This window comes from Macrobrachium rosenbergii, chromosome 19, assembly GCF_040412425.1.
Source record: "Macrobrachium rosenbergii isolate ZJJX-2024 chromosome 19, ASM4041242v1, whole genome shotgun sequence".
NCBI lineage: Eukaryota > Metazoa > Arthropoda > Malacostraca > Decapoda > Palaemonidae > Macrobrachium > Macrobrachium rosenbergii.
Window position 1 is genome coordinate 6,495,837 of NC_089759.1, and position 12,425 is coordinate 6,508,261.

Consider the following 12,425-nt stretch of genomic DNA (forward strand, 5'->3'; position numbering starts at 1 on the left):
GGACTCGACCAGAGCCGAATGGTCAGGTCGACCGTTTATCACTGTATCTGAACCAGAGGCCAAAGTTCCAATCCTGGCCAGGGCAAATGCGCGCATTAGTTATGATTCCCCTTGGGTGTAAGTTACTCACAAAGTACAGTGAATTAATCTCTTCTTTCTGTATATCCCCTTTACCTCTTCTTCCTAATGAACACCATACTCTTCGGATGCTTGAATTTCAAGTCAGTGGACCCTTCGGTGGGCTTGTTCTATATGAATAGGTTTCGTTTACAGAATAATAATAAAAGTGATTTTTGTTCTATCGTCTTTCGTAACTAACACTTGAAAATTTTACATCTCAAGAAATGAAACGTGATAATGTATACGCTTTAAGTAAAGTCTTTAATTGTTTTATAAAATACTTGATAAAAATCCTAAATTATCAGGAAATGAAATAACTAATACCTTTCTTCTGAAAGCGTGAGATCTTCTCTTATGCAAAAACTATTGAATTTCGACAGAAACTGTGAAGGATTACTATCACTGATTAATTGATCAGATATATCGACGCGGGTGATAAATGCCATTTCATTTTCACGATTGTAAATCCCCGTAGGGGGGGTTAGTGCCGTCAGTGCATCTCATGCGGTGCACTGTAGGCATTACTTAAGGTTCTTTGCAGCGTGCCTTCGGCCCCTAGCTGCAACCCCCATTCGTTCCTTTTACCGTACCTCCTTTCATATTCTCATTCTTCTGTCTGACCTTCCTCAACCCTCTCCTAACAATTGATTCCTAGTGCAACTGCTTTGAGGTTTTCCTCCTGTTACACCTCTCAAACCTTCTTGCTGTCAGTTTCCGTTTCAGCGCTGAATGATCTCATAGGTCCCAGTGCTTTGCCTTTGGCCTAAATTCTGTATTCAATTCAACGAATGCAAACAAATTGAAAACGTAATTTACTTCGCGAAGAAAAAAATGATTTTTGACTTCAGGTTGCTAAACTCGAAATGAATTGCAGAGGAGTCAGTCAGCAAATATCACGTGAAGAGCGTGGTAGATTCAGTCGCTTGTGCATACTGTATGAAGTCTTGAATATTTTACTGTTGTTTTTAGGTACATTGCAAATGAATCGTGCATCTTGCACATAGCCCAGGTAGCTTTGCCCTTTCACTACTTTTTCGAGGTACGAAACAGAGGACGCTAACTTTTACCCATATCGTGTGTTGCTTTTAGTTTTCTGGAAAAGAAAACCATTGAGATGGTTATTTGTCTGTCCGTCCGCACTGTTTCTGTCCGGCTCAGATCTTGAAATGACTGAGGCTAGAGGGCTGCAAATTGGTATGTTGATCATCCACCCTCCAGTCATCAAACGTACCAAATTGCAGCCCAACAGCCTCAGTAGTTTTTATTTTATTTAAGGTTACAGTTAGCCATAATCGTGCGTTTGGCACCGCCATAGGTGCCAACAACACAGGCCACCACCGGGCTGAGGGTGAGAGTTTCATGGGCCGCGGCTAAGAGTTTCATAGGCCATGGCTGGGCGTTTCATGCAGCATTATACGCTGTACAGAAAACTCGATTGCGCTGAAGAAACCTCTGCTTATTTTTTACCTATTTATTTTTGTATTTGCTTTACACTTCAGGTACAGCTAAGATTCCATTGCAGTGTACGTCACTGACGCTTTTCATTGTTAAAGAGCTAAATTAATTCTGACAACGGTACTTGTGCCCTTTCCATTCGGTGCTCCCAGAGAGATATGACATTTCTCTATTCTGGGAAGCTTTTCTATTTTTAGCGTGGTAAAGTTCATTGATTTCCTTGGAAAGCAAATTTCGAAATGGGAATGGAATCCACCGATGATAATAATTCCTCTGATATAATTACAGTGGTAACTAACATATCGATGATGATTATGACCATTTTTTGTCGCTGCTAAAACTAAACGAAGTCACCGAGAAAATCTGACCGCTTTGATAACCTTCAAAAAGATCAGGGACATTTCCGACTTCGTTAGAAGAGGAATAGAGAAGAAAGAAGGAATTGGAAATGTACGCAGCTGTTCCAGGTGAATTTCGGTCTTCGGAAAAGGTGGATTTCAGTGAATTACAGAACAACGAGGAAGACGGAGATTTCCATGAAGCTGCTGAGGTCGTGTATGTTTTCTGCATAGCGGATTTCGCCCTTCTATATATATATATATATATATATATATATATATATATATATATATATATATATATATATATATATATATATATATATATATATATATATATATATTTACTGTTAATTCGTTTACACTAAAGGGGTTGGCTCTAGAAAAACAACTATAGTCATTGCCACAATCATGTTTTTAACTGCCGAATCGTGGATGTATCCCCAAGCAGAAAACTTCGTCAACATCAAAACATACTAGCCTAGGTGTTCCTCTTAACGCTTCCTGAATGTACCATTTTTTTTTTTAGCATCCTGTTGTCTCCATTCTTCGCACACAACTAAACCATGTCAAGTCAGTCAGACTCATCGTTTTTCCTATTTTATTCAGTTTACCCCTCTCTTATCCCTGCATTTATCACCCTTTAAATTCTTCTTGCTCCACATACATGGCACAAACATTTCATCTCAGATGTCTCAGCCTTTTTTGTTTCTCATTTGCATCCAATATTAACACTACACTTCCATGAAGGAGAGATGGCTCAACAATTCCTTTATACATTCCAGCCACGGCATCTATAGGCACGCCAGATCCCTTCATTGTCATGCACGCACCCTCTTTCCTCACTTGCTTGACCCATATTGTAGTTCACCATCCATTACATTTACTCTTAAAACCCAGCTTGGATTAACAGGTTTGATTCTTTCCCGTCTATATTAAAATTCTTCGCCCCATCTTCCTTGTTTCCATTTCTCTTGATGACCTTACTCTTGTTCACTTTTACTCTCAACTTTCTAGTCTTTCACTAGTTTGAGCAGCTTTCCTTCCATATCCCCTGCATCTGATGGTTTTTTTTCTCCATTTGTAAAGATATTAAAACGAGTAAAAATTGCTCCGAAGTTTCTTCGGCGCAATTGAGTTTTCTGTACAGCGGATAATGCTGTATGAAACTCTCAGCTACGACCGGGCAGCGCTGAGTTGCTCCTCAGATGCCGTCAAGTGAAGGTACGTCGGCGGCGCCTCCGGAAAGCGCAGCCAGACGCATGATCCATGGCTAAGTTTAACCTTAAATAAAATAGAAACTACTGAGGCTAGAGGGCTGCAATTTCGTATATTTGATAACTGGAGGGTGGATGATCAACATACCAATTTGCAGCCCTCTAGCCTCAGTAGTTTTTAAGATCTGAGGGCGGATGGACAGACAAAGCCGTCTTAATAGTTTTCTTTCACGGAAAACTAAAACTGTGGAGAGGAGACGTTATGCAACCTTATCACAGACTCACTCGTACACCAAACCAGTCACTCCCCCATCTTCATGTTCTAGCACACGCTTCTTTCCATGAAAGAAACATTTAAATGCTCCCAAAAACTTCCGTACAGTACCCCGCTATCAATTTTATTATAAGCCCTATAATTATGCCTTCAATTATGTCATAAACAGCCTATTCCAGACTTTTAAACCTCTTGCATAACTGTTTCACGACGGACACTTGATCCATGAGCCCTCTTCTTTGTCGGAGACCACATTGCTCTGCCCCTATCACTCCTTATGTCATCTGTCTTAGCTTATCAAGCAAAACCTAGCATCCACTGGATCCACTATAACAAATAATGTTACACTTTTATAACTTTTACCTCTCTATCTTTTTTTCTCTTCAAGAAAGGAGAAACACGCATGCAAGCTCACAAACATAGACTGCAGTCACTCACGCGCACACACACATATATATGTACATATATATATTTATATAGTATATATATACTATATATACACACATATGCACAACACACACACACACACACACACACACACACATATATATATATATATATATATATATATATATATATATATATATATAATATCGTCATATAATGAGAAAGCCTACAAGGGAAGCATATTGATTCAAAGATTATATAAATAGACGTCTGAGAAGGTTATTCGCTGCATATATGATCAGTCCCTCATATCTGATTGGGTACATTCTTCACGAGAAGTACATAAGTTACAGCAAAACTATGAAAACCACGGATTTCGTGAAATCTCTGGTTTCACAATCTTACTGTTACATATACATACCATATATATATATATATATATATATATATATATATATATATATATATATATACATACCATGTATGGTATGTATATGTTACAATAAAATTGAAAACCAGAGATTTCACGAAATCTCTGAAATTTTCAGGGAATTTGTGGAATCGCTGATTCTCTTAGGAACATTTGATTCCCGAGGGCTAGTACTAAACACGGCGAAACAGTGTAGATGAATCAGTATATATATATATATATATATATATATATATATATATATATATATATATATATATATATATACAGGGTGTTTCAAAATAGAGCCCCCTCTACAGCATAAACTAAAATTGATATGGACAAAAACAAAAGTAATTCAGAACAGGTATTTATTTAAGTTTCTCTCTGACTATTTAATATTTTGTGTGCCCTCCATCTGCCTGTACCACAGCCTGCATTCTTGAGGGGTATGATTTCAGCAAATCACAAAAAAGCTGAGACTCAAACTCCATTTCCCTGAGCACTTCGGTCATCTCTCCTCACAGGTTGTCGAGGCTTGGTATACCATCATAGTTCACTGTGCGCGCTTCAGCACGATCCTTCAAGATACTACCAATGTTTTCACACACATTGACGAGAAGAAATCGATACCACTGTTTCGAAGCAGCTCCTGTGTCTGAAGAGCCTTGAAGGTGCCTTTTCATGCAAAAATGTGACTTCTTCAACAGATAACACATTTTCAGGGTCTCTGAGGAAAGGAAATGCTCCACCAGTAAGCACAGTTTCTCTGAAGTATTCATCATTTACTAGAGGGGAATTAGCAAATCACCCGGACAAAAATCATATAAAGCTGAAAATTGGCACAAAGGTCGGGGATTGTGTCAGGAATGACCGAAAAAAAAGCCCCATTGATTGGGGGTTGGGAACTCCCTTTTTTTTGTGGGTGGGGTGGGGGAAGTAAAATGCAAATGGCCTAGGGAAAATGACGGAACTCTGTGCATGCAGGAATGAATGCGGTTTGGATCATAGAAATCAATAAATAAAAGTGCCAGAGCTTTTAAATAATTGATTTAATCATACCGAATTTTACTTGATCTATGAAGATTAAATGTTTTTTAATAGATAACCAATTTTGACGAAAATGATGAGTCACTCATGTTGGGGTGAAAAAATTACTGATTTTCTTTTGAAATTATGTAAATCCACTTGTCAATGCAAATATAATATTTCAAATAATAGTTCATTTCTTTTATCTTACAGCTCTAATCAATAATTCAGGAAATATTTAAAGAAAATGGCTGAAGTTTGTGTTTTGTGTGAAGAAGGTTTTGATCAAGAGTCCTCTGTCCAAGTACATAAAAAGGGACTAAATACATTGATTCGGATCAGTGAAGAACGAGAATTACATGACCTATGCAGGTATTGTTTATTTATTCATACATTAATTTTGTATGCTATGTCATACATTTTAGCTTGTGAAATTTTTCGTTTGGTAGCTGATTGCCTCTTATGCATCTTACGTTTCTGTTCACTCTAGGTTCCTTAAAGACACATCACGGCAACCGGAAGCTGGAAAAATTCTGGTGCATCATACATGCCGAAGAAAATTTGTTGATCTTCGAAAAAGCACGAATACTGCTAGTGTTGTGCCAAGAAAAAAATTACGATCATCAACCGAAAGCACCTTTGATTAGAAGACATCCTGTTTTCTTTGTACAAAAACAGCAGAACATAAGTACTCAACAGTTGCTAGAGTAGAAACTCTTCCACTGATTGAAACGCTAACTAAGCGTTGTATAAGTAGAGGCGATGAATGGGGAGATGAAGTACATTCTCGCTTGATGTCTTGCAATGATCTGGTTGCTGAGGAGGCAATTTATCATATTTCATGTATGAATCGATTCAGAAATCCATTTAGCATGAAAGATGGCAACCTCCACTCATTGTCGTCAGGTGTTGTATCTGTGCATGGAAAAGACAATGTAAATTGTGATGAAGCTGAGAGCATTGGAGATCGCATACACAAGAGTCTAAATGACGTCAGTTTTACAGGGGCAAAAATCAAGAAGAAAGATCAATTTGTTTCGTTGGATGCCCTTACACGAAGTGTAAGCATTGATGAGAAGAACCCAATTATAGTCAATCCAACCCTTTTATTTACAAGGCTGGCAGCAATAGCAGAAAGAGAGGAGAACGTTGAGCTGTATTTTGACTTTGAGCTTACCCACCACCCTCAATCTCTATTTACAAATGAACTCATGAGGAAACCAGATAAGGCATCCTTGAGAAACATTCTGCTGACAAATAATGTACAGAAACCAACAGAAGATGTTGTTGGCAAATATGTAATTGATGATGGTGGCGCACTCCTTCACCGAGTTAGTTGGCACAAGGATATGTTGTTTACCAAAATTGCAGAAGCGTATGTAAACTATGTCAGGAAGAAATATGGTAACTCATACATTGTCTTTGATGGATATAACGAGGCTTGCATATCAGTTAAGTCTAATGAACACACTAGAAGAACAAGGTCCAAAGGGTCCTCCCAAAATGTAGTGATAAGACCAGAAAATCAAGTGCCATATTCAAAGGAACGTTTCTTATCAAATCAGCATAACAAGAGCCAGCTAATTTCACTATTGTCGGATTTTCTAAGAAAAGATGGCCAAATGGTGCATGTCTGTGAAGGTAATGCCGATACTAAAATTGTGGCTACAGCTTTGGAAGTTGCAAAGGACTCTACAACAATTGTTGTATCAGATGATACAGATGTAGCTATAATGTTATTATACCACTGGATGAATGACCTATCAGAAATCTTCTTTCTTCAAGAGCGTGACAAAAATGCTGGAGCATAAAAGAATCTGGTCACCAAGTGAATGACTTGAAAAATCATTTACTGTTTATTCATGCATGGTCCGGCTGTGACTCCACCTCAGCTATCTTCGGTAAAGGAAAGCCAAGCTTTTGAAACTTGTTAAAAGTCAACAGTCATCCAGTCTGCCTCTGACACAATGTCTGATTACTGGGCCACCAAAGAAGAAGTGGGGCATGCTGCTGTGAAGATATTCACAGTACTATATGGTGGAACTACTGAGTCTTCATAAAGAAAGATGCGGTTAGTATATCTTTCTGATTTATCACATGGTAAAGGTTTCATCTAGTATTACAGAACTTTAATCCTTTGAACTTCACCACGGGGCTGTGCCCATCCATAAGATTTTTATCTTGCATATCAAGCTGAACCCTGTCAATAGTGAAGATAATTTTCAAAATATGAATTTTATAGTACAAATTCTTTCATCATAGCATGTGAAAGATAACAATTTCAATATCAATAGAAGTAAACAGACAATATATCTTGCTTTTTGTCAGATAGTTCGAAAGTTGATTGTGGACCCGAGAGGGTTAAAATTGATGGCAAATATTTGTTTCAGGTACTTCAAATATCATCAAATGGTTTCTAAAGGTTTGATAGAGCCCAGAAAGCTTCCTCCAATAGAGCAAGCAGCATACTACCATGGGCAAAGAGTTCATTTGCAGATCATTACATGGAAAATGCTCAACGATAAACTTAACTTGGAGCCTACCAATTGGGGTTGGAAACAAGTAGATAACCGTTTAGTTCCTGTACCAACGGATAAAGATATTGCACCTTCGAATTTACTGAAAGTCATTCGGTGCAAGTGTAAATCTTCAGCAAAAAATCAGTGTGGTACAAATTTGTGTTCTTGTAAAAGACATGGCTTGAAATGCATGTCAGCATGTCATGAATGTCATGGAGAATATTGTAATAAAATAAACAGGTAAACTACGTTCTTTAAGATTCTGTTAGTCAAATATTCTTAACTTTATTTCTAAGTTGAACGAAATGTCATATAAATGAGAAAAAATTGTTGAAAACATTTTCGCTATTTCCAGGTTGAAATATTAGCATTGTTTTTTTAATGGTGAAGTTTAGAAGTTTAACAATGAAACTTTGTTTCTTTTTTAGGCAGTTGAAGAATTTGGTGCCATTGAAAAAGAAGAAGATGGAATAGATATCCTAGAATCGATAGATGATGATCTATTCTAACTGAAAATATTTTGATGAATGAATAATCTATACTACAGAAATTAGTAATTATAAGCTCTTGTTATCATTTCATATCAGTTCTCCTTTACCTGGTCAATTTTAAGGAAACGTTCATATCTGAGCAGTTCTAGAACAAAATTTCTTATCCAATGATGTATAAGCTTTAATGATTTGGGCATCTCAAAATTTTGACCTCTCGTCCATATACCGCTCCCCCCAAAAAACAGAATTCCCAGGTTCCAATCAATGGGTTTTTTTTTTCTGATATTCCTGACACTATCCCTTACCTCTATACCAATTTTCAGCTTTATATTATTTTTGTCCGGGTTAAGGGGTATTTTGGCCTATTTCTCCTTTACTAATTCCATGACTGTCCTTTTTCTTTGATGATCCACATTAACCGTTTGGCTGTGAAACAGAGAAAAATTCCCAAACATTCAGGAAATTTCACAACTTGGCGATAGCACACGTCATCGCTGATATCATCCAACTTTGCAGCCCAAATGATGTCATTTTTATGATTTGGCTTCCTGACTATGTAATGAAGAATTCATCTGATGCGGCAACATGGAGAAAGTCAGCTTCATCCCAATCTTTAAGAAATGAACCACAAAACCATGCACGGTCTTCTCTCTGTTGCTGAGTGATGTTGGGCTTGCTGATAACATGAAATGGCTTGATACCAGATTTTTTCAACTCACGATATACAACACTATAACTTCTCTTCTTTGCCCTTTTTGTTTCTAGTTCAAGTGCCAATTTGCATAAAGACTTTCTTGGTCTACCCACTGCCTCAGCTATGATGTCTTTTGACTCCTGAGAAAGGATTTTTACTCTTTTCGCAATGACAGTCATATGGATTTTTGTTCCAGTTTCTTTTAACAAAGGATTCATCTCTTAATATTATTTAGCTATCCAGGAACGTGAAATGAAGGATGCGCCAGCATCCCTGGCCTCTCTGAAGGTTATAGCCCCGATTCAGTCGTTAGCCATGGCTGTATCTAACTCCGTCACTCAGTCTGAAAATACAAGGAATGTAAAATGAAAAATAGCTTAATAGAAACTTCATAACTTTCCATTTGTTCTGTGGAGGGGGGAGCTCTAATTTCGAAACACCCGGTATATGTATATATATATATATATATATATATATATATATATATATATATATATATATATATATATATTGTATATGTATATTCATTTTATTTAAATAGAAAGAAATACATATATATATAAGCGCGAAGTAAAACAGGGAAACTAAATTCAACATAATTCTGGATTCCAACGTTTTGTAATAACTCGTTTTTACATCATCGGGGAATCTGTTAAATAATGAATATATATATCTGTATATATATATATATACAATATACACACACACACACATATATATATATATATATATATATATATATATATATATATATATATATATATATATATATATATACGTAAATACACAATACCAAATTTACATACATTTCAGTGATTAAAACCGTGTATACACTCCCATCTTTTACTTCTCATGTAGAATGCGCCCAGCCAATTATGAGGAACAGATCATTAATGCATAGGCTAACCTTCTCAGACGTCTCTTTATATAATTAAATCAATACGTTTCCTCTGGATACTTTCTCATGACATGATTCAAGCTCTGTTAAAAAAAAATTGTTCTAGCTCTCAGTTTAAATATTATTGTTTGGGAATAAAATTATGAAGATATGAACGCGAAATTCCAATTTTTTCCTCAATGCTTACGTTGTGACCAATTGTACCGAAAATTTCAGTCGAAAAGATTTATCATGAACCAGTTACTCGATGATGGCCATATTTGAGCGTTATCCAAACGTAGCTCAACCTTGCTTGCAACAAACCTTAGCGGCGAAGAACTCGATGCAAAGCGTCGTAGGTTTGCCGTCAGTGCACCTCATGCGGTACGCTGTAGACAGCAATCAAGGTTCTTTGCAGCGTCCCTTCGGGCCCTAGCTGTAACCCCTTACATTCTTATTATTGTACCTCCATTCATCTCTTTTTTCCACCTTACTATCCATCAGCTTCTAAACAATTGATTCATAGTGCAACTGCGAGGTTTACTTCCTACTACACCTTTCAAACCTTTTAGTTTTCTGTAAAAGAAAACTATTGAGATGGCTATTTGTCTGTCCGTCAGTACTTTTTCTGTCCGCCCTCAGAGCTTAAAAACTACAGAGGCTAGAGGGCTGCAAATTGGTATGTTGATCAACCGCCCTCCAATCATCAAGCATACCAAACTGCAGCCCTCTAGCCTCAGTAGTTTTTATTTGATTTAGGGTTAAATTTAGACATAATCGTACTTCTGGCACCGCTATAGGTAACAACAACACAGGCCACCACCTGACCATGGCTGAAAGTTTAGTAAAAGCCCTTCGTTGGCTGAGTCGGTTGAGCTTCAGACTGTCACTCGATGGGCCGGAGTTCAATTCCCCCAGCCGACTGATGAAGAGTTAGAGGAATTTATTTCTGGTGATAGAAATTCATTTCTCGCTATAATGTGGTTCGGATTCCACAATAAGCTGTAGGTCCCGTTGCTAAGTAACCAACTGGTTCTTAGCCACGTAAAATAAGTCCAATCCTTCGGGCCAGCCCTAGGAGAGCTGTTAATCAGCTCAGTGGTCTGGTAAAACTAAGGTATACTTACTTTCTAGGCCGAGGCCAAAATTATCATGGGCCGTGGCTGAAATTTCATACAGCATTATATGCTGTGCAGAAAACTCGATTGCGCCGAAGAAACTTCTTCGCATTTTTTACTTATTTACTGTCGATTTCATTCTCAGCGCTGATTGACCTCTGAGTTCCCAGGGCTTGGCCTCTGGCTTAATTTCTTTATTCTATTATTCATAAGGAATGAAGATTAGGCAAAGAAATCGATAAGGTAGCGATAGCACGTGCTCCTTCGCAAGTAGCTGAGGATAAGGTCATTTGCAGGCTGGGTCCAGATTGAAGCGGTTTCGTGGCCTGTATATTTCCGAAGCGTAGGCTTAGGACCACCGAGTGTAGCCGTATTATTGCTAGTTTTATGGGATAGCCATGATATCAAGTCTTACTGCTGTCAGTGAGCACTGAATGAATTGAAAATTTGTGGTTCTTATGCATCAGTTTCGTGATGCAACTTTGCCAAGAACCTTTCGCAAAAAAGTGTCTAGAAAGTAGATACCGAACGAGATTTGATCCATATCTGAATATATGTCTTGATTTTCGTTATTTGAAAGATCTCGACAGTCTTTTCCTTATTTTGTCCTGCACATGTTTCAGTGGACTGTTATTTATTTATTTATCTATAAATTTATTTATTTCTAATTATTTTTCAAAAGTTTTTGTCATTTGGGTCCCTCTTCTGCAACGCTTACGATAAACAGACAGACAAACAAATTTAGTTCTTGAAAATGGAGCACTGGGAATTGCAGGAAATAAGTCGTCGCGTTCAGTAGAATGCAGAGAGAGAACGCAAAGCCGCCCTGACGGCAAACGCCAGTACGCAACTGCCGATATTCGAAAGAAACGGCAATAAATATCCTCAGCTCATTATTACTGAAAAGATTATTACGAAACGTTTCCGTCGTCTTGAGGTTATTGACTTGATCATAACGGACAATATTGATCCAAGTTCCAGGGAAGAGTCTGAGACAGCAATTCTGACCTTTTTTTCGCGCCCCAGTGCCGTCGAGGTCAGTATCGGAACTGCTTGGCTCATGGGCAGACGCTCTCTGACAAGAAAAACCGACCGGGTTGAGTTTCGTAACAAGCACCGACCAAAAAAACTCTGCGATTTTAGTGACGAATTGCGCGATATTGCAATTGTTTTAGTTTTTTCTGTTTGACTTTATTTGTGGTGTTGAACAATGCAGGTGTTTACGACTCTTTCGCTCTTCGCCTTACTGATAACAACAGGTGTGTAGAGAAATTTTATTTTTGTGTTTTTGTAGCGTGTGATTATGAGGCTATATATATATATATATATATATATATATATATATATATATATATATATATATATATATATATATATATATATATATATATATATATATATATATATATATATATATATATATATATATATATTTTTTTTCCGCTGGATGGAATGTCATTTCAAAGATTAAACTAAACGTGCCTCCATGGTTTTAGT